The sequence below is a fragment of the Heterodontus francisci genome, chromosome 15, assembly GCF_036365525.1.
Source record: "Heterodontus francisci isolate sHetFra1 chromosome 15, sHetFra1.hap1, whole genome shotgun sequence".
Classification (NCBI taxonomy): domain Eukaryota; kingdom Metazoa; phylum Chordata; class Chondrichthyes; order Heterodontiformes; family Heterodontidae; genus Heterodontus; species Heterodontus francisci.
The window spans coordinates 86,430,572-86,454,685 of NC_090385.1; the positions used below are offsets into that span (position 1 = coordinate 86,430,572).

Below are 24,114 nucleotides of genomic sequence, written 5' to 3' on the forward strand. Positions count from 1 at the left end.
CTCGCACCATCTTCCCCCCGCACCCCCTTCCCCTGCACCCCCCACCCCAGCTCCCGCTCGCACCCCCCTCCCTCCACCCCTCCCCCTCGCATCCCCTCCTCCCACCGGCATCATCCTACACCTGTGTAGGGGCCCTAACAACCCCACTGCCTTGTGGGCGTCTCGGGAGAGACCAAGGCTAAGGGAGTAAACCCTAACAGAAAATCCGGAGCGGAACCCCATAGGCGGTCATGTGTCACCTTTGGCATGTTTCCGGCAGTTCCTGCAGCCATACCGGTGCCAAACGTCGTGCCCTGCACTCCTTTGGACCCCACCAGAAAGGCTGAGAGGGGGGTTTTGACGACTGGGCAATTCTCAACCTCCATAAATTTGCCCAGGCATGCGCCATGGAGAGGTCACTCCATAGTTGCCTCACAGCGACTGAAACAACACGGAAGGCAGCAGTTACGAGTTATAAGTCCAGATAAATTGGCGTAGAAACTGGGCGCCACGGTTGCCTTTGTCGGTGGGAGAGGTCATTGCACCTCACTGGACAGCTACCGCCCGCCTCAAACCGGGCAGCCCCCGGTCAATACGGTTCTGTCTCGCCACAGTCTACCTGCTTCAATGGGTGCTTGGAGCTCAGGGTCATTGCCCGAAAGGTGGACTGCAACACCGCACCAAACAACACGAAAAAATGAAAGGTACCAGCCCTTCGCTTTGCAAGCTGGAACGTCAGAACTATGTGTCCTGGCCTGTCAGAAGACCTTACACAAATCAATGATTCTCGGAAGACCGCCATCATTAACAACGAGCTCAGTAGACTCAATGTAGACATTGCAGCACTTCAGGAGACTCGCCTCCCTGCGAGTGGATCTCCAGCAGAGCAAGACTACACCTTCTTCTGGCAGGGCAGGGATCCTGAAGAACCAAGACAGCATGGAGTGGGCTTCGCCATCAGAAACACCTTGCTCAGCATGATAGAGCCTCCCTCAAATGGCTCGGAACGCATACTGTCCATCCGACTGCTCACCAGTCGGCCCAGTACACCTACTCAGCATCTATGCTCCAACACTCTGCTCCCCACCTGAAGCTAAAGATCAGTTCTACGAGGAACTCCATAACATCATTAGCAGCATCCCCAACACCGAACACCTATTCCTGCTGGGGGACTTCAATGCCAGGGTTGGGGCCGACCATGACTCATGGCCCCCCTGCCTTGGGCGTTATGGCGTTGGAAGGATGAATGAGAACGGGCAGAGACTGCTTGAGTTGTGTACCTATCATAACCTCTGCATCACCAACTCGTTCTTTCACACTAAACCCTATCACCAGGTTTCATGGAGGCACCCAAGATCACATCGTTGGCACCAGCTAGACCTCATTGTCACAAGGCGAGCCGCCTTAAACCGTGTTCAAATCACACGCAGCTTCCACAGTGCGGACTGCGACACCGACCACTCCCTGGTGTGCAGCAAGGTTAGACTCAGACCAAAGAAGTTGCATCATTCCAAGCAGAAGGGCCACCCGCGCATCAACACGAGCAGAATTTCTCACCCACAGCAGTTACAAAAATTTCTAAATTCACTTGTAACAGGCCTTCAAAACACTCCCACAGGGGATTCTGAGACCAAGTGGGCCCACATCAGAGACGCCATCTATGAGTCAGCTTTGACCACCTACGGCAAAAGTGCGAAGAGAACTGCAGACTGGTTTCAATCTCATAATGAAGAGCTGGAACCTGTCACAGCCTCTAAGCGCATTGCACTGTTGAACTACAAGAAAGCCCCCAGCGATTTAACGTCCGCAGCACTTAAAGCAGCCAGAAGCACTCCACAAAGAACTGCCAGGCGCTGCGCAAATGACCACTGGCAACACCTATGCAGTCATATTCAGCTGGCCTCAGACACCGGAAACATCAGAGGAATGTATGATGGCATGAAGAGAGCTCTTGGGCCAACCATCAAGAAGATCGCCCCCCTCAAATCTAAATCAGGGGCCATAATCACTGACCAACACAAACAAATGGACCGCTGGGTTGAGCACTACCTAGAACTGTACTCCAGGGAGAATGCTGTCACTGAGACTGCCCTCAATGCAGCCCAGCCTCTACCAGTCATGGATGAGCTGGACATACAGCCAATCAAATCGGAACTCAGTGATGCCATTGATTCTCTAGCCAGCAGAAAAGCCCCTGGGAAGGACAGCATTACCCCTGAAATAATCAAGAGTGCCAAGCCTGCTATACTCTCAGCACTACATGAACTGCTATGCCTGTGCTGGGATGAGGGAGCAGTACCCCAGGACATGCGCGATGCCAATATCATCACCCTCTATAAAAACAAAGGTGACCGCGGTGACTGCAACAACTACCGTGGAATCTCCCTGCTCAGCATGGTGGGGAAAGTCTTTGCTCGAGTCGCTCTGAACAGGCTCCAGAAGCTGGCCGAGCGCATCTACCCTGAGGCACAGTGTGGCTTTCGTGCAGAGAGATCGACCGTTGACATGCTGTTCTCCCTTCGTCAGATACAGGAGAAATGCCGTGAACAACAGATGTCCCTCTACATTGCTTTCATTGATCTCACCAAAGCCTTTGACCTCGTCAGCAGACGTGGTCTCTTCAGACTACTAGCAAAGATCGGATGCCCACCAAAGCTACTAAGTATCATCACCTCATTCCATGACAATATGAAAGGTACAATTCAACATGGTGGCTCCTCATCAGAGCCCTTTCCTATCCTGAGTGGTGTGAAACAGGGCTGTGTTCTCGCACCCACACTTTTTGGGATTTTCTTCTCCCTGCTGCTTTCACATGCGTTCAAGTCCTCTGAAGAAGGAATTTTCCTCCACACAAGATCCGGGGGCAGGTTGTTCAACCTTGCCCGTCTAAGAGCGAAGTCCAAAGTACGGAAAGTCCTCATCAGGGAACTCCTCTTTGCTGACGATGCTGCTTTAACATCTCACACTGAAGAGTGCCTGCAGAGTCTCATCGACAGGTTTGCGGCTGCCTGCAATGAATTTGGCCTAACCATCAGCCTCAAGAAAACGAACATCATGGGGCAGGACATCAGAAATGCTCCATCCATCAATATTGGCGACCACGCTCTGGAAGTGGTTCAAGAGTTCACCTACCTAGGCTCAACTATCACCAGTATCCTGTCTCTAGATGCAGAAATCAACAAGCGCATGGGAAAGGCTTCCACTGCTATGTCCAGACTGGCCAAGAGAGTGTGGGAAAATGGCGCACTGACACGGAACACAAAAGTCCGAGTGTATCAGGCCTGTGTCCTCAGTACCTTGCTCTATGGCAGCAAGGCCTGGACAACGTATGTCAGCCAAGAGCGACGTCTCAATTCATTCCATCTTCGCTGCCTCTGGAGAATACTTGGCATCAGGTGGCAGGACTATATCTCCAACACAGAAGTCCTCGAGGCGGCCAACATCCCCAGCTTATACACACTACTGAGTCAGCGGCGCTTGAGATGGCTTGGCCATGTCAGCCGCATGGAAGTTGGCAGGATTGCCAAAGACACATTGTACAGCGAGCTCGCCACTGGTATCAGACCCACTGGCCGTCCATGTCTCCGCTTTAAAGACGTCTGCAAACGCGACATGAAATCCTGTGACATTGACCACAAGTCATGGGAGTCAGTTGCCAGCGTTCGCCAGAGCTGGCGGGCAGCCATAAAGACGGGGCTAAAATGTGGCGAGTCGAAGAGACTTAGTAGTTGGCAGGAAAAAAGACAGAGGCGCAAGGGGAGAGCCAACTGTGTAGCAGCCCCGACAAACAAATTTTTCTGCAGCACCTGTGGAAGAGTCTGTCACTCTAGAATTGGCCTTTATAGCCACTCCAGGCGCTGCTTCACAAACCACTGACCACCTCCAGGCGCTTATCCATTGTCTCTCGAGATAAGGAGGCCAAAGAAGAAGATCCACTGTTATATGTGTTTCCACTGTTATATGTGTTTACTTTTAGCATACGAGACTTATCTTTGGAAAGAAAGGGGATGTTGTATGATTACCTTTAAGAGTGATGTCCCTTTACGATCTTACTATGCTAATGTGCTATGTGCCAGGATGCAGTCATGTGACTACAAGCCTGAGACACTGACAGTAACACCAAGAGTAAGGTCCTGTAAATAGTTAGCTCTGTATATATTTATCTGTAATAAACCTGTTTGAGATCTTCAACCAACTGAATATCACGCATTTCATTTATGTAGCATCAGACAACATAAAAAGAATTCATTACATATAACTCCTTCCAAACATCCAGCATTATTTGAGGAGACAGTGGCGTTGTGGTAATGTCACTGGATGAGTTATCTAGAGATCCAGGCTAATACCCTGGGGACACAGGTTCAAATCCTACCACTGCAGCTGGTGGAATTTAAATGCAAATAATTAATTTTAAAAATCTAGAATTGTAAGCTAGTGTCAGTCATAGTACCATGAAACTATCATCGATTGTCATAAAAACCCAGCTGGCTCACTAATGTCCTTTAGGGAAGAAATCTGCCATCCTTACCTGCTCTGGCCTACATGTGACTCCAGACCCACAGTAATGTGGTTGACTCTTAACTGCCCTCTGAAAAGGCCTAGCAAGCCATTCAGTTATCAAGGGCAATTTGGCAACAAATACTGGTCTTGCCAGCGGCGCCCACATCTCATGAAAGAATAAAAGAAAATTACTCCTTTCCGACAAAACTTCTCAAATCCTCCAACATCACAGTACTTCCACCAACTCTGCCACAGCAAGTGGATAGTCAAAAGCACCTCACCTACAAGTTGGATGGGAACGCCTTTAAACAGGACTTGTGGTGGGGGTGTTTAAGAGGGGGCATTAACTGGAACGGCAAGGTCCAAAATGTCAGGTCAAGGGTCAAATCAGCAGTAGACACTGACTGACATCATGATCTTCCCACTCTCTGTACTTACAGTGCATGCACAGGACATCCATGTGATCATTTTCACAACATGGAAATTGGCAAGGGCTGCACTGGTAAGTGGTTAGGAGTGGCCTCCTCTCCATTTTTCTTGACCTCAAACAGCTCCTGTTGCACCAAAGTCACCAGTGCTATGGACCCAAATTTTGCAGCCATAGTTAGTTAAATAGCAGAATGCTCCTGTCCTCATAAAACAGCTCATCCTTTGACTTACGGTGAGCAGTAATAAATAACATCACTTCTGTTAATACTAGACCTAAAAGATTTATGTTTTTGTTCATTTCAAAATGCATTGCCCTCCTTCACCAGAACATACAGTATTGGATTTCCTCGAAATGGCAAACGTGTCTGAATTTGGCATCACTGCAAACATTTTTTTCATCTTACAAGATGAAGTAAGATAAACTATTGTCAGTGTAAAGAGTTATTGTGTTGTCAACTTGTGCACTCGGCAAATAGTTATAGTATAATGGAATCACACACTCATTGAGAACACATCGATCCTCCACACTGACGATTATATATTGTGTATAAATATACCTCTTGCAGGAGAAGCACTACTAGAAATAAGAAATGTTTAAAATTCCAGGATTGTTCGTGTCTTTGATATTGTTGAAGAATGATCTCAAGATGTTTTAGTTCAAATCTGAGAGAATGGATCAAAACAAATTGAAAGTAGGCCAATGCTCAGAATGACTGAAATCACAAAGAATATTCAGTGTACAAAGAAGCCCCATGACTACAGAGCTATTCATATCTTCAATCTGCTGAAATGTGTCAATTGGAGAACATTTTGACCCATTGTCCTGAGCTTTCCTCCACCAATGATAGTTCTGCCCAATTGCTGGCGATCCACACATTCCATCCACATGGACAATGGAGTCGATGGAATTTTACACCCCCACCCGTCCCCACCCCCCCTCCACCGGCAGGCTGATGGCGAGGGGTGGGTGTCGTAAAATTGAGAGAGGCTGGGGTGCCATTCCCGACGCCTTCCTGCCTCTGCTGCAAGGGGCAGTGGCAGCGAGAAACGGCCTGCCCGCCCCAGACCAATCAAGACCCTTAAGTGACCAATTAACTACCACTTAAGGGCCTCCTCCCACCACTGCTGGTTTTTTACCAGCAATAAATGGGTGGCTCAGGCCCTCCAGGAGGCCACCAAGTAAAGCCCGGCAGCCTCTTTGCAGGCTGGAGCCACCTCCTCCTGATCAGGCACCCTGTGCCCCACAGATGGCCCCTCACCCCCATATACTAAACGCCCCCACTGTACAACAATTCCCCCCCCCTCCCCCACCACCACATCCTAACTAACCCGCCTTGCCTCATCAGGACCCAGCAATTGTCCCTGGCGAGGCCCTAGAGACTTCCCTTTTTTCCGGGCTGGCATCTAAGATCCTGCTGTGGCTGGGTGCAGTCCCAGCAGTGGCCACTGCTCCCAGTGGTGCTGCTGGGACTGACAGCTGCCGGCCCACTGATTGGCCAGTAGCTCCATTAGATAGGACTTCCTTTCTCAGAGGGGCTGAAGTCCCACCCAAGGCCAATTAAGGGCCTGGGGAGTGTAAAATCCTGGCATTGCTCCCCAGGCCCGGCAGAGGCAGGCTCGCCCCCGACATTTTGGCTGGTGGACGGGACGTCCCGCCCAACATAAAATTCTGGCCAATGTGCTTGAAGAATGCCTATGTTGGGAGACTGGGCAGCATGTTTTGGCCCAATTCTCAGCCACATTTCCTGTCGAAACAGCTTCCCACTAGGAGTGCAAGATGGTGGACTTTACATGCAAGAGGGTGCAGGCTTCTTTTTGCTACTGGAGAGGTTGTTGTAAAATTATGAATCAAAATAAACACCGAGTATTCGAAGTCACACTGATGTTAATATTACATGCTCTATTTTAGATTGGGTTTCCCTGAACTCTACCCAAACTGAAATGAATGTCATATGGCTCGAGAGAGGGGAACTGGGCATATTTGAAGTTGACCTCAATTTTTCTCTTGAACCTCATCACTACATTGTTTACTTTATTTTTAAGTTACAGGGTTGAATATTACTTTAGAGCACACAGTGCAGGATGCAGGTTTTAATGTTCCTGTTCCACTCAATTTTAATCTCCGCAATGTTACCATGGGAAAAAAAAACCCAAATTATCACTGGATTGTTCTGGTACAACTATTAGTGGCCGGTTCAGACTTTCTTTGGTGAAGATCGCTTTATGTGGTACATGTAGGCCGAGGTTCCAACCTCCAGCTAAGTTTTTCAAGCCCAGCCATCTATGATTTCTGACCTCCAAAGCAGGCATTCAGACTTAAGCACCCCCCCCCCCCCGCCCCCGGAGGAGTCCTGGATCATAACTTCCAGGTAGGCCATGCATTCTGGACTTTTCTTATACACCATCACACCAGCTTTACCAAAAACAAAACATTAGTTTCCTGCAACCCAACAAACCGTTGTTCTCATTTCCATTGCCTTTATGCTACCCATCTGACCTGTCATTCCTAGATGTAATTCTTACCCTTATCCTTCAGTCCTCCAACCCAAGATCATTGCTCATTCTCTGCTCTCCACCATTGAAGAGGATCCTTTCTGCTACTCGCATAGAAACAAAATATTTTTGAGTCGGCCTTTCAGCCCATCACATTGGGCCAGCTGAGAAACAGCTATCCAGTCGAATCCCACTTTGCAGCTGTTGGTCCATATCCCTGTAGGTTACGGCAGTTCAAGTACATATCCAAGTATTTTTTAAATGCGATGAGGGTTTTTGCCTCTACCACCCTTTCAGGCAGTGAGTTCCAGACCCCCACCACCCTCAGTGAAAAAAATTAATCAACTCCTAATCTAATCCTTCAACCAATTACTTTAAGTTTATGCCTCCTGGTTATTGACGACTCTACTAATGGAAATAGGTCCTTCCTATCCACTTTATCGAGGCCCCTCAATTTTATACACCTCAATTAAATCTATTCTCGGGTTCTTCTTTTCCAAAGAAAACAACCCCAGCCTATGCATTCTTTCCTCAAAGCTAAAGTTCTTCATTCCTGGCAACATCTTTGTAAGTCTTCTTTGTACTCTCTCCAGTGCGATCACATCCTTCCTGTAATGCAGTGTCCAGAACTGTACGCAACACTCCAGCTGTGATCTAACTAGCGCTTTATACAGTTCTAGCATAATCTCGCTGCTCTTATACTCTGTCTCAGCTAATAAAGGAAATCCTCTGGAATTCTTTCCCTACCACCCTAAATATTTATGACTTAACCCAATCTGTTGATCTTTTCATGTCAGGATCCAGCTCTCCTCCTGTGAAGCTCTCAGATTCCAGTGATTTGTTGTTATGTAAATGTTAATCTTAGTTCTCTGTATCTATTGATTAGAGAGTTAACATCCTTAAAAAGCAAGAGTTAGAGGGGAAATTTAAAGAGGTGATTTGAGCTGACCAACTGTGATTGCTGCACCTTTTTAAAAAAATGCAACTATTTGGAATGCCTTTGTAAACAAGATGAATTACAATAATGGTAAAGCAAGATTATTTGCCCATTAATAACAGTTTTCTGAAGCAACAAATTAGGCAAATATATTTAGAGGGAAGCAATGATTCTTGAACACATTTTTCAGAACTAATTAATAGCTTTAACGGTGCAATGAACTGCTTAAATGCCTCATTATTCTGCACAATTATCACCTTGACTGTTAACATAAGAGTATTTGTTAAAACAAAGACATGACTTGGCTCCCGCCCAGATCAGTTTGATTTCTGTGGTCTTGTTCAAAAGGGTTTACCCAGTTTTGAAGAGCTTGGCCAGGAAATTCAGCTCTGTAGTGCCTGGTTTGTCGGCTGCCTGGACTGCTCTGTTGGAGCCCTGCAATACTCGACAGGACTGTCAAGATTTGTGGTGGTCTGCTGCATGCTGCATAATTGTTCCATCATGAGAGCACAGCCCTTACCACCAGCGACATGGTGAGCAGCTGAGGAGGATCCAAACAACACAGTCCCATTCTGGAAGAGCTGTCCCTGATCAACTCACCAATAGCAACCCAATTACCCATTCAGCAACACCTTACCTTCCCTGTATTACTGATCATCACAATGTCCACTTGGCCACAATGCAAAAGTAAAAGCCAACACGAAAGAAACATTCCAAACCAAATTTATGAATCAAACAATGCCATATTTCAAACAAACATCAATTAATTACCCTTGTGCATTACCTTCGCATCCCAACCCTGCTTCCTGCTGTATCCACCCCTGGAAAAAATTACCCTCAATTCACTAATGACGACATTTTCAAAATGCCAAATGTCTAGCCTTTGGCCCTCTGTTTGCCATGGCATTTCTACAGCTACTGATTTGCACTACCTCACCTTCACCTCCACCTCTGATGCCCTCATCCGCAATATTACTTTCTCACACGCTGGCCGTTCCCCTGGTATGGCCTCATCTCCACTCCCTTAAGTCCAAGAAATGTAGAGTTGAAAGGATATGGCAAACGACTGGTTTAGCCATCCACTGCCAGATCTGACTCGGCCACATAAAACACTATCAGGTCCTGCTCTCATCTTCTAAAACTGCTCACTATTCCAGCATCATCCTGGAATGCAAAGATAACCCCAGCTTCTTTTCTCTACTGCAAATGGTCTTCTTAAACACCTCTCCCCTGTCTCCTCCACCCTCACCTCCAACAATAAGTGCGAGGAGTTCATGGACTTCTTCCACTAATCAATCAGCTACTTCTGCCACATCTCTTCCTTCCATGAGTCCACAAGGCCAAACTTCTGCTATAGATCTCCCCTGCCCTACCCTAGCCCTGAACTCACATAGCTTTTCTCCAATTCCCCTCATGCTCTCTCTGAACTTATCTCGGCCATGAGACCCACCTCCTGCTCTCTTGACCCTATCCTCACTAAACTGCAGATCACCTAACATCCCCTCCTGGTCCCCACGTTAGCTGATATTGTTAACAGTTCTCTCTCTCCAGGTGTTGTCCCTTTCATCTTTAAATCAGCCATCATCCTCAAAATAACCAACCCTTGAACCTCACAGTCATTGCAAACTACCACCCCATCTCCAACCTCCCTTTCCTCTCCAAAGTCCTTAAAAGTCATCACCTCCCAAATCCATGTCCATCTTTCTCGGAACTCCATGTTTGAATCTCTCCAATCAGGTTACCGCCCCTCTCTCAGTACCGAAACAGCTCTTATCAAGGACACAAATGACATTCTAAGTGACTGTGACAAAGGTAAAATATCCCTCCTCATCCTTCTAACCTGTCTGCAGCCTTTGACACCATCAACCACACTATCCTCCTTCAATGCTCTTGCCTAGTTCCATTCTTATCGAGCCACAGAATCATTTGGAATGGCTTTTCTTCCTGTTCCTGCACCATTACTTTTGGTTTCACTCAAAGATCTATCCTTGGCCCCCTCCAATTTCTCATCTACATGCTGTCCTTCAGTGACATTGTCCAAAAACACAGCCTTAGTTTTCACATGCACGCTGATGACATCCAGCTCTACCTCACCACCACCTCTCTTGACTCCTCCACTATTGCTAAATTATCAGACTGCTCATCGGACATCCAGTGCTGTATGAGCAGAAATTTCCTCCAATTATATGTTGGGAAGACTGAAGCCATTGCTTTCAGTCCCCATTAGCTACTGATTCCATCCCTCTCCCTGGGAACTGTCTGAGACTAAACCAGATGGTTCACAACCTTGGTGTTATATTTGACCCCAAGCTGAGCTTCCGACCACATATTTGCAGCATCACTAAAACTGCCTATTTCCACCTCTGTAACATCGCTCGACTTCGCCTCGTCTCATCTCATCTTCTGCAAAAACCCTCATTCATGCCTTTGTTACCTCTAGACTTGACTACTTCAACACAGTCCAGGCTGGTCTCCCACATTCTCTCTTTGGTAAACTTGAGGTCATCTAAAATCTGCTGCCCATGTCCTAACTCACACCAAGCCCCATTCCCCTATCACTCCTGTGCTTGCTGACCTACATTGGCTCCCAGTCAAGCAACATCTTGATTTTAAAATTCTCATCCTTGTTTTCAAATCCCTCCATGACCTTGCCGCTCTCTATCTCTGTAATTTCCTCCAGCCACACAATCCTATGAGATTCCTGTACTCATCTAATTCTGGCCTCTTGAGCATCCCTAATTTCAATCGCTCCATCATTGGTGGTGGTGCCTTCAGTTGCCTAGGACCCAAGCTCTGGAATTTCCTCCCTAAACCCCTCTGCACCTCGACATCGCTTTCCTCCTTTAAGACACTTCTTAAGACCTCCCTCTTTGACCAAGATTTTGGTTTTCTGACCCAATATCTTTTTCTGTGGCTTGGTGACCTATTTTGTTTTATAATGCTCCAGTGAAGCACCTTGGGACATTTTATTACCTTGTTTTCCATGTGCCTTTGCCTGTCCTCGTGCCGCTATGTAATGCTACTCTGACTGCAGCATGGCTGATTGAAGGCTGTTGACATTCAGTGGGGGAGACTGCAGATGGCCTTTCAGGAAGCTATTAAGCAGCTCGGGCCTTAGGAGGCTTAGTTTGGACTGCTCCATCTCAGCTGGGGTTCAGTAGTCTGGGCTGGTTGTCTGACAGGAAACAGCAAGGGCACTATCGGAGTGGCAGTATTGGGAGGACGAATGCTGTCACCCTGAGAGAAGACATCAGGTTTGTGCTCCACAATGCCAATGCCACTCTCCCAGGCTGGCGCCTCAGCCTGGAGAACAGATTGCAAGGCCCTTTGAACACTGGCATCCACAGCCGTGAATGTCTGAGAATGCATGACTTCAGTTTGAGCTCTCCCCATCCCACCCCTTTGTCTTTCTAAGTCCTTTACTTTTTGTTTGTATGGCTGCTATCCTGCCATTTACACCTCATCCAGCCACATCTACACATCTTTTGATTCTTTACTCGTCCCATTACTACTCCCTTTGGCTTTATACCATGAAAGCTTTGGTCATTTAATCTCTCCTCCCCTATCACAGACCTTCCCTTTAGTTTCTCTTCCCCACCCACCCTGCAATCCCCTCCCCCCACCTTACTTACTCAAAACTGATTACATTTCTAACTTTTGACAGTTCTGATGAAAGGTCACAGACCTGAAACGTTAATTCGATTTTTCTCTCCACAGATGCTGCCTGACTTGCTGAGTATTTACAGCATTTTCTGTTTTTGTTTCAGTCTGAGCTTCCTCTGCATCACCCAGATTTGAATGCCTTGTCTTCTGCTCATGCTGCAATGGAAGCTGAGACATCAGCCATCAGACACTGCATTATGGTTGGGTCCACTTCCATGTTGGAGATGATGGACTCCAAACTTTGCACAATGCCCTGCACCAGGTTGGTGCTGGATTCCTCCATACTTAACATTGATAGCAGGCTTTCTGGCAGGCCTGTCAATGCACAAAACAGTTCTGCATTTCTTCTTCTATAGATGTTGCACAGAGGAGCTCATCTGATTTCTCTGCAGCAGAAATCGTGTGCGACCTCGTTTTCCAGTGAGCTGGTACCCATGCTTTCCCTGTCTTCTGCCCTGGCTGCAGCCTACTCACTACATGCAGATTCCACCTCTATGCTATCATCTACAGTCCATGCATGGTCAATATCTGAGCTGATGTCTGCCAGTGTGAAAGCGAGTGACAGTGTTTCTTCATCATCACACTCTTTCACCTCTTGCTCTTCCACCACTGCCCTGGTAAGGTTGCAGTTCTTGGGTATCTGAAAGGAGAAAGGAACAAGGATAGGGTTGTGGTAAGGGGAGGGAGCCAGGGGAAACAAGAGATACAAACTTACACCATCTGCAGCTCGCAAATCAGAAGAAATTGTGGGATGACGGGTAAGTGAGATGTAAGAAGGGGGATTAAGTACAAACATACCATTAATTTCAATGGTTTTAGCCCTGCCGCTGTCTCAGTCATGGACGCACTAATGATGGTGAGAACTGTCTCCTCCAAATGGGTTAGTACATGCAGCAATGCTTGCCCCCACCAGTTAGCTCCTGCTACCTCTGGTTAGGTGCCTCATTCTCCTGCAAGACAGAGAAAAGTACGTCAGTGTGTATTGTGCAATCTGTTTGTGACACAAAAAAAGAGAGCTCCCTGGGTGATGAAAGAGATAGCGTGTAAGGTGGGAGGGGGGGGTGGTGAAAGAGAGCGAGCGGGGGTGGGAGGCAGGGAGGGAGCGGGGGGGGGAGGGAGCCGGGGGGGGAGGGAGCAGGGGAGGAGGGAAGGAAAGACAGCGAGAGGGCGAGAGAACGAGAGGGCAAGAGGGCGAGAGTGAGCGAAAGAGAACGAGAGAACGAGAGCGAGCGAAAGAGAACGAGAGAATGAGAGCGAGCAAAAGAGAGCGAAAGAGAGGGAGAGAGGGAGGGAGAGAGGTAAGGATAAATCTAGTTGCCTGCATTGGATGCAACAGGAGGTTAATCACACGTCGTGTATCCCATCCCCATTTTTGGGAGTTGTCCAATTTTGCAGCCTTTGGTCTTAATTCAAACAACAGCTGCAGTTACAGAGCAGAGCTGTGGTATCATTACGGAGCGGAGTTGTTGTATTGCCCAGTCAATAAAATCCTGATCAATGTGCACACACACTTCAAAAATTGTGAATGATAGATGGAACAATTTTACAAAATTGCATATGTGTGTCTCCCGGGAACAGCTAATTGAAGCTGGAATCTGATTTGTAGAGAGAAACTCATGTTATCAAAAAGCAAACACCATATTATATTCAAACCCATCTGGTTCACTAATGTCCTTAAGGGAAGGAAATCTGCCATCCTTCCCTGGTCTGGCCTACATGTGACTCCAGAAAATGTTGTGGTTAACTCTTAAATGCCCTCTGAAATGGCCTAGCAAGCCACTCAGTTGTCAAGGGCAGTTAGGAATGGGCAAAAAATGCTGGCCTTGCCAGTGACGCCCACATCCCATGAAAGAATTTTTAAAAAACTTTTCACTGTTATATTCCTTGGCTGCTAGGGTACACCTTTAATATAAAAATATCTGTTTTACCAGCTACTTACATGGATATTAAATAACTTTCTTCTCAATTAAAAGTGCATCATTGGTTACAAATAATTTTAAAAAGCACATTATAAGCAATTCCATTTTTAAAATTTGCACAGTTCAAGTGACTCTGTCTCAGCAAAAACATCTACTTGTAAAGGTGTAATGGGATGATATGTTCATCAGTTCAGGTCGTCAGTCATATGAAGTGGCAGGTAATGAGTCCCTTAGGAAATAATACTTTTGGGTTCCAAGGTCAAAGATCCAGAAACTAATTGAGGAAACATCAAAACAAAACCCAACCATCAGAGGACAATATACTATCTGACATTCAATACCTTTTCCATCCTCACTGGTTTGCCATTTCATCATGCAAGTTAACAGGTTATGCCATTCTTTAACTGAGGTACACAAATACTGCGGATGACAATTATCCATTTCCTGATCATCTTAAGCTATCATCACTGCATAAAGTCTTCAATTTTCTGGAGGGGCAATTCTGATTTCTGGTACTACCAGAGAAAGAGAGAGGTGATTATCCCAGGTCCATTTTAATGGATGGAGGAAATGGTCGGTGCGCACCTACCAATTCCCAACATGCTCTCCCAGCAAGTTTTGCACCCAGTTGACAGTACCAAAACTACCCATTAGATTTTCAAATCTAAAAGAGTGAAATATTAAAAAGATGCTTTCTCATAGGCTTAGAGGTTAAAGGAGGTGTCAAAGTTTGAATTTTTGCCTTAAACATTCCTCCAATTCTACATAATCAGGACATTCAGAGGAGTTGATAGGGAGTTACGCAAGTGAAAGTTATTTCTTTAAGTAAGGATGCATTTTCTTTCTCATTAGATAAAATCCCAAACACAAAAAGCTACTTAATTACCATCAGGATGTGTTTAGTACAGAAAAGAGCATAATGAACACTAGGGATATCTTACAGACCACTAGGTCAGAATAGGAAGGAAGATAGGGAACGGGAAGGATATATTAATGGGGGATAATCACCAAACACAGAGTTCAGCACGAACACCTTGAGAGGCAGCTCAACTCTCAACTTGCAAACGGTAACTCAGAACATGCAGGGAATGGGAGCTCTGGCTTCCTCACAGATCGCAACCATTATGCTCCATTTGACTCGATTTGGGAATCAACACGTCTGAAGATCAATATCCAACCCAGGCAGACCTTCCAATTTTTAGAAGGCCAATTTCAAGGGCATGTGGAAAGAGTTTAAAACAGATTGACTAGGGTTGATGGGGTGGGGGTGGGGGGGGGGGGGGGCGGGGTGGTGGAGGTGTTCATCTTTAATAACCCCTGTCTGAGGAGGAGGATGAATCAAGTATTTTAAAGAACAAACAACATGATAATTATGTAATGGGAATCAGTAAACATGCAATGGCCTCAAATGGATCAGCAAGACAAACTGAAGTCAAATAAGGAAAATTAGCTGTCCAAAGTCTACAGAGAAATCATCAAACTGAATATAGAAATCTTCAGAAATGTGAGGGGCAAGACAAATAAAAGTAACAGCAAGAAATTCTTCCAGCTCTAACAGCGAGAGGACTGTCAGATAATGTGAGAAATTTAAAAGGATACCAACAGGGCTAAAATTGATATTACACATGAATCCATAATATGCTCGATGAATACTCTCAAAGTATTTGAAAGAAAATATATTCATAACATGCCCTCCATTATCAGAGATAACAGATAGGCTCATTGAATTCAATGAGATGGCTCACAACAAATCGGGATGAACCATATTTTCCCTCGGGTACTAAGAGAAACATGCGACAAGATTTGTGAAGTGCTGATGGTTATTGCTGGGTAGATCCCATGAAACCAGAAATAAGTGAACATAGTCCCCATATTCAAAAGAAGGTGAATAAACAGACACAGGCAACTGCAGACCAATTAGTCTCACATCAATTACTAAAATAAGAGAGTTCATTATCAGAAGCCTGCCTGATGCTAAACCTAGTAAACAACATTGGCATAACTTAAAAAGATGAAGACCCTGTCCAATCAACCTCTAACCTTTCTGGGGAAGAGACATTCCAAGTTGACTATGTTAGGGTTAGATTATGACAAGGTATACCTAAAAAGCCTTTAGCAAAGTTCCACATGAAAGGCTTCTACATAAGCTTAAAGCAGTGGGAATTCAAGGTTAAAAACCAAGAAGATAGCAATGAGAGGATAAGAAAACAGTGGGTCATTATTAGAGTGTTGTGGGGATAGGAAGGGGTAGTACTGAGTGAAATACACCAGTGCGGGAGCAGTTACTGTTTCTGTTGTGTAATTGTGATTTGGATTCAGAAACTCAATGAAAATTGATCAAATTTTCATGCAATCCTCAAATATTCTGATGCAAGCAAGAACCTACATAACGAGTTGGATAAAATTTATAAGCACATACATCTATAAAATTGATTACAGCCAAAAGTTAGGTACTGTACATTGGAAGAAAATAAAATGGACATGTACATACATTATATTCAGCATAATGATATTCAGCTAGTTAAGGGCGAAATTGAAAAAGATTTAACTATGTTTGGCAACAAAATTAAAAATATAGAAACCTTCATCACTTATCCAGATACAATGGGAACATAATATGGACAGGGATGTGTAGGCAGGCGGAGGGGCGAGTTTCAGACAGAAAACCCTGAAGTACAGATTTCCCTGCATGCTGTAGAGTTTTAATGCCACAGCATGCAACTTTTCTCATTGACAGGTTACCTGCCTGGAAGTTAGCGTGCTTCACAGGCTTGGCTTCCAGTTGGGCAGGAAGCACTCTGGAGCAGACTGCTATCCGATCGCCAACCCTTGGGGTTTTGTATGGGAGGGGGTGGTGTCTGATGAGAGGAGAGTTTAGGAAGCTGTGGGGAAAAGCACTTCTGCTTCTCTACACTACAACCACTGATGCACCCCTCACTTCCCTTCAACTAACTGTTTCCCCGAGGCCAAGGAAACCAACTGCCAGGGCTAAACCTGCAAAGCATGTTAAAATAGAGGCTGCTAACCTCATTAAAATACTTAAATAAAAATATTAAATGCTCGTCCCTTGACCCACCTCAGTAATACCCAAAAGTGAGCGGGTTGGAGGCAGTTCTGAGATTTTAAAAATTTTAACATCTGACCCGACCCCAGCCCACCCATTTTGATGGTGGGGGGTGGGGGGGGAGGTTAAAGTTCACCCCATATCATTTAAAAAGGAATTAGTTAAGGATTTCAGGAGGAAGACGAAGGAATAGGAGTAATGTGCTGATAAATAGATTTGGCGTAGTCATCCAGTTGAAGAAATAGCATCAAGACAGGCATAATGAGACGAATGATTTTAACAAATCATTTTGTGCAACAGTAATCAACAGAATAAATAAAATGCTTAGTTAACTTGCTAAGCGAATAGCATTGGGATGTCATCCTGAACTTCTCCGAGTTCTGGTCTTATTGTACTTCAGTACTGTATCAAAATTTGGGCACGGTCTCAAGTGAAATGTTCTACAACAGTAGAAGAAACAGCAACAAGGTAGAGCTATATCACTGGGGATTGACTGGTGAGAAGAGGCTGGGAAAAATTGTTCTCTTCCATTTTGAGAAGCAGGTACAGAGATACTGGGCTGAATTTTATGGGCCTCCCCGCCCCCCCCAAGGCCGAGAACGGAGGCAGGGGAGTCCATAAAATTGCGTGGGAAGGCAGGGGTGGAGTGCTCGTCACCTTCCAATTTAGTCTGGGTGGGGATTCCCACCCCAGGCCAATTAAAGGCCATTTGAGGGCCTCTTCCCGCCTCCACCTCTATTTTGTGGAGGACGGAGGGGACTGCCACCATGTGGAGACACTGCCAGGTAAAGCCTGGCAGCCTCCTAGCTGGGTTAGGATTGGGTGCCGCCTTTTGGGGCAATCCAGGGCCCTTGGAGGTCCCCCACCAAGAAGACAACCCCCACCATCACTACCTTCCCCTGCCCACCCCGTCGCCTGCGCATGCCTGAATTGCCCTGGCGACCCTGACCCCACTTACCTCTCCTGGGGTTTTCAACGTCCTCGGTATGGCATGGCATGGCCTCCTGCAATATTGCCAGTGGCCACTGCCGATACTGCACAGCTACCAGCCTTCTGATTGGTAGGCAGTTCTGAAAGTGGGAGCTTGTCCCTTAGTGGGATGGTGTCCCCGAAGGCAAGCAGTTATTGGCTACCCATCCATGGAATTGCAATGGAGGGCCAAGGCTGCGTCTCCCCACCCCCACCCCAGCTTCCGGCCCGCCATCGGGAGCAACATTGTGGAAATAAAATTCAGCCCACTATTTCTATATGCCAACAAGGAATCATTGATTCAAGTTGGCCAAAAGTAAATTTAGGACGGAGGTCAGGAAATCCATTTTACACATGAAGTATCAACATTTAGGAATGAACTTTTGGGGACAGTAATAGAAGCAAAGGGAGAGTTTGATGGTGTGATAGAGAGGGAAGGAATTTGAATATCGGTGAGGATTTTGAACATGGGTGACTTAAGATGGGCCCAAGATTTTCTCACAGTAAAACAATGACTATAGTTCAAAAGCACTTCATCGTCTGTAAAGCACTTTGGGGTATCCTGAGGCACTACATGAACCCAAGTCTTTCTAAGATGGAGCAAGTGTCCTTATGATTTTTATCTTGTGATTTCACAAACATAAATTTGTTAGCAAAATTAAAGCCCAAGGGTTTAAAGGGACAGTGGCAGTGTGAATGCAAAATTAGCTAAGGAACAGAAAGTAAAGAGCAATGGTGAATGGTTGTTTTTCAGGCTGGAGGGAAATATACAGTGATGTTCCCCAGAGGACAGTATGAAGACTGTTGCATTTTTTGATATATATTAATGACTTCAGTTGGATGTACAGGGTATAATTTCAAAGTTTGCAGATGACAAGAAACTCAATTGTATGAAGCAATAAGGAGGATAGTAACAGACTTCAGAAGGACAGAGACTGCTGAAACAGGCAGATTCATGTCTGTTGAAATCCAAATGCAGAGAAATGTAAAGTGATACATTTTGATAGGAAAAATAAGGAGAGACAATATAAACTAAATTATAAAATTTCAAAGGTGGTGCAGGAACAGAGGTGGTGTATGTATACAAATCTTTGAAGGTGGCAGGACAAGTTGAGAAGGTTGTTTTAAAAAAAAAGCATATGGGAACATTGTCTTTATTAATAGGCTAGAGTACAAAAGCAAAGAAGTTATGCTAAACCTTTATAAAATATCGGTTAGGCCTCAGCTGGAATGTTCAGCTCTGGGCACCACATTTTAGGAAGGATGTCAAGGCTATAGCAAGGATGCAGAAGATATTTACTAGAATCGTATCAGGGTTGAGGGACTTCAGTTATGTGGAGAGACTGGAAAAGTTGGGGCTGATCTCCTTAGAGCAGAGAAGGAGAAGATTTGATAGAGGTATTCAAAATCATGAATGGTTTTGAAACTTTCTCCTTTTTTACTCTGTTTCCAGTGACAGACCAGATCTGAAACCAGGGGCCCCAGATTTAAAGGTAACTGACAAAAGAATCAGGAGCAAATTGAGGAAGTATTTCTTTGTGCAGAGTGTTGTAATCTGAATGCACTGCCTGAAAGGGTGGTAGAAGCAGATTCAATAGTAACTTTCAAAAGGGAATTGGGTAAATACTTGAAAGGGAGAAACTTGCAGGACTGTGAAGAAAGAGCAGGAGAGTGGGATTAATTGGATAGCTCTACCAAAGAGCAGGCACAGGCACAATGGGTGCCAATGGCCTCCTTCTGTGCTGTATCAGTCTATCATTCTGTGAATGATAAATAGTAAATGTTCCCTTTTAGCTCACACAACTATAAAAATGCAGATCGTTTCTCTGATAACAATGTCTGCTTGACCTCTTAATGGGCATCATCACCAGCACCTTCAATCTCTCAATTTATGAAGGATCACCAGGGAACTGGAGAAACTGTGAATATCCTAGGAAACCTGAAATAAATAGTAAGACATGGCAAATAGCAAAGAAAGTGCTAAACATCTTATATGGCATAGTTCTTTTAAAAATACAGGACTACTTCAGTAATGACTCAAAGAATTGAGGCCAGTTCTACAGACTGTATTTACAGCATCCGCAAACTGCATCATACAGAAACAATAAATTACCCCCGTTACGGTCAGGTGAGGAGGGGTCAAAGGGCTTCCCTCTTTTCTCTCTTCTTGTTTGACCACTAAAGGTTTAATTCTTTCTTAAAGTGGATGTACTGGCCAATTCAGTAGGTGTTTGATTACTTACTTGCTAAAATCATAATGAGAACCAATCGGACAGATTTTCTCAAGTTTAATGAAGAACGAGGTTAACTTTATTGTACTTAAACTGAACGAATTAAAATAATAAACTACGTGCCAACTTTCTCACGCACACAAACTAGAGGTTCACACACACACAAATAGGTTAGAGTGGGGAAGGGCAGATTGGTCGAGGTACAGTTCATAAAAAAAGAGGATTATACAATCTGTGGAGTTTGGTGATTCAGCTGGCATCTAGCTGAATTCAGTGGTCCTGAGGCTTTTAGTTTGAAGAGGTAGATGACTGATTCGGTGGGTGTCTTGGAGACAGCAATGCTGATGATTTCCTCCAAAGGGGTTTCTGATTGTAGCCGGAGTATGCAAAGGTGGTCAGTCAACAGGCAGAGTTCGAAGCTTGCAAGCTGGACTGGAGAGAGAGAGAGAGAGAGAGGACGGACCCCCAGGGAGGGACTTGTTACATGAAAGTCACCCAGTAATTCAAGCATGATAGTTAGCAGAGTATTTTGTCTGGCTAAAAGGAATAGGCAGTTCCCTTAAACTTCCTGGGTCTTGGTTCTTGCCGGGATGGGCAGACATTTCGTCTCCACTTCACAGACCTTGCAATATAAGATACAGTGGTAGCAAAGTCATCTTTCATCTGTTCTTGTTTAAATTTCTTTAAAAATATATATTCAGATCTCCAGTCAGTGGATTAAAGAAAATCATTCAACAAAGCACATTGGCATGACACCCCTCACCCACTAGACACAAACAAACACACACCCCTCTTTCCAATGGTTTGCAATAGAAAATATTCTGTAACTTTCCTTCAAACACATTGCACCATCAAGATGTAATTTTTAACTGTTTCCCCACTAATCATATATCTCTTCACATATAACAAGTATCTCTTAATAGTATAGAACTGAAAAAAAACATTTTTGTAAACAGTTCAGTGTTGTAAACATAAAGTAGTCTCAGAGCAGAAACAAGCATTACCATATCTGTCGACTGAAGATGTAGTTTCAAGCTTAAACTTGATTTGCCACACAGCAAAGAGTATTCTTCATCTAAAGTAATTGTTATGGAGTCTTGTAACTCACAGGGTCTTAAATCAGTACAGGACCCCAGTCAATAGTAACATGGCAACAGCATAATATAAAACCATGACCCTGTGACCATGACTAAAACTGTTGGTGCTGTCTTATAGAGTGCTAGAATTTGGCAGATACCAACATATCTGCTGGTACAGGTTGACCAAAACAAGGGAAAAAAATCACAATCTCCTCAAACCTGGAGTGAAGTGATTGTTTCTGGCTCATTTGAGAGATTTAATCACTTGCCTTTGAAGATTAGGAACATTTAGCAGGGAGCTCAGTAAGACCCTGAATGTTTTTGCTGAATACTAGTTGCAATTACAAGTGCTTTTGTTTTGTAATTACATTGCACTTATTTTTAAATTATCAGGTCAGCTATCAACAAACCTTGAGCCAACATAGTGACTGCTTTTTACACAACAGGGGTCAAGTTTTAAAATAATTTTTTCTCTCTTCAATCCACTCCACAATTCCCAGGCCAGCTCCACTGTAGGTTTAAATTTATAGATGATGAGATATGGGAATTCGTCTTCATAAGATTAAACTATACACTAATTAACCTACAAGAGAACCTTGATTGAGACTCCACACTATCATATTCCTCTGATGCAACCTTACCCGTAGCTCCCTAAAAGGTTTTCAGGACCCATATTGTGATCAATTCACATGACCCATTTAGCAGACCAATTACTGCCTGTTCACTGTGTCATAAATCCTTCTTAAAACTACAGTTTATCGTTCACATTTAAACACAGTAACATGTGTCTGCATTACTGTCACCATGCGTTTTATTGCACCTTTGATAAGAAGTTAACTGTGTTAGTGATGACAAAAAAGCACATATACCTCCATTCAATTTTCAAACAATGACTGATTGTCTTTACTGAGTCACGGGAAACTGCCAAAGCTTTGTTTATCATGAATTCCTCTATGGGTATTTAGCATTCTACCTTATTAGTCCTGTGTTGGAACACCTTCCACCATAGGGTGTTTTTGGTTGAATATTATAGACTACTAGATTGGGCAATGTCACATTATGCAAGAAGGGGGAAACTCAACCCATGTTGCAATCTCATCTGTGGTCAAAAAACATCCAGCCACTCTGCCACCAGCATTGGTTTCACCCCACTGCCATCTTGGACCTATACTAAATATAATTCAACAACAGGCTCGTGAACGAGTCGACCCAGTTCCAGCCATTCGATCCCCTCTAAGCTGGTTTCACTCTTCCACATCCTATAAAAAACACAACCTTTTCCATGCTTTGTTTTTTGATTCCAATACAAACACTAAAATATATATTTTGCCACAAAGACTTGTGGAGAAAAATTTTCATCTGCAGTTATAATTCAGTTCTCAATGGTTAAGAACTGGTGGAAACCTATCCAGAATGGTCACGCAAATGCAGATTAAGATGGGTGCAGACAATTAAAGGGAAACAACAGAATTGGGGGGGGGGGGGGGGGGTGGCGGTGGGGAGGCAAAAAAAAATTGTAACCTTTGGAAAGGTTTGAAAGCATTTCAAGCCATTTGCAGCCTTTGCCAAAGTTGAATAGAAAGAGAGTGAGAGAGAGAGAGATGACTATAAAGTGACAGAGAAAAATGGAGGGAAAGGAAACCCAACGTGGAGCATGAGTCTGCAGGTTAATGGCAGAGCAGACTAGCCCCAGACTCCTTGTCGGAGAGGTGCTCAGATGGAGGTGGTGCTGTGAAAGATATGGCAAGGAGGGTGGTCCTGTTTGCCATGCCACAGAACCATTTGCCCAGGTCATATTTGCACATGCCTGGAACTTGGTTTGAGGCAGATTTGAAGCCATAGCCCACCATGACTGTCACTAGCTGTGCCAACGCTAAGCTGCGTGTTTGCTGCAGTTACTCCACAGGTGTGGTTTTTGGGACTAGAGGGGCTTGCCAATCAGGCTATGTACATTGTCGACCCCCTGAAGTGTCTTCTTTCAGGCAGTAACACCAGTTAGTCAGACTTGCCCCCTGGTCATTTGCCCCCAGAGGCACAAGCAGTTGGGGTATAGAATGTCTCTGGTGCAGCCTAACTTACTTGGTATTCCTCAGCTGGTTCTCCAGAGAAGCTGTGATGTGGGAATTCCCATTGGGAATCTCTTCAGTGACAAGCATGGAGAGGGTGTGGAATAATGAAGATTCATTGTTACAAATAAAATCAAAATACAGCAGATGCTGGAAATCTGAAATAAAAACAAGGAATGCTGGAAATACTCAGCAGGTCTGGCAGCATCTGTGCAGAGAGAAGCAGAATTAATGTTTCAGGTCATTGACCCTTCATCATTGTCACAAAGGCTTGCCAATCGAAAAAAAGACAATGAAAGTGAAGAAAAACAGTCCATAAATAAAAATAACTTGCATTTATACAGTGCCTTTCATAATCTCAGGATGTCCCAAAGTACTTCACCATCAATGAGTTACTTTCTAGCGCATTCACTGTTATATAGGCAAACACGGCAGCCAATTTGCACACAGCAAGGAACAGTAAATCTGCCTTTTGATTGAAGGAAAAGACTTAGTTAGGACATAGGTTCAATGACGAGTGTAAGAGGGCATGCCAGGAGCAACACCAGGCATACCTAAAAATGAAGTGTCAGTGGACTACTTGCATGCCAAATAGTGGAAGCAACATGCAATAGACAGGGCTAAGCGACCCCACAACCAATGCATCAGATCTAATCTCTGCAGTCCTGACACATCTAGTCGTGAATGGTGGTGGACAGTGAAACAACTAACAGCAAAAGGAGGGTCCACAAATATCCCCCATCCTAAACGATGAGGGAGCCCAGCACATCAGTGCAAAAGACAAG

General features: G+C 44.8%; 1 long non-coding RNA gene across 2 annotated transcripts in view; it reads right to left on the reverse strand.

Annotated features, from left to right (window-relative positions):
* LOC137377938 (uncharacterized) overlaps window positions 1-24,114 on the reverse strand; it is a 259,765-nt gene that overhangs the window by 15,410 nt on the left and 220,241 nt on the right. For both annotated transcript variants that reach the window (XR_010976523.1, XR_010976522.1), the window contains one exon: window positions 12,800-12,951. This is a non-coding gene — a long non-coding RNA (uncharacterized lncRNA). The remainder of the gene's footprint in view (window positions 1-12,799; window positions 12,952-24,114) is intronic.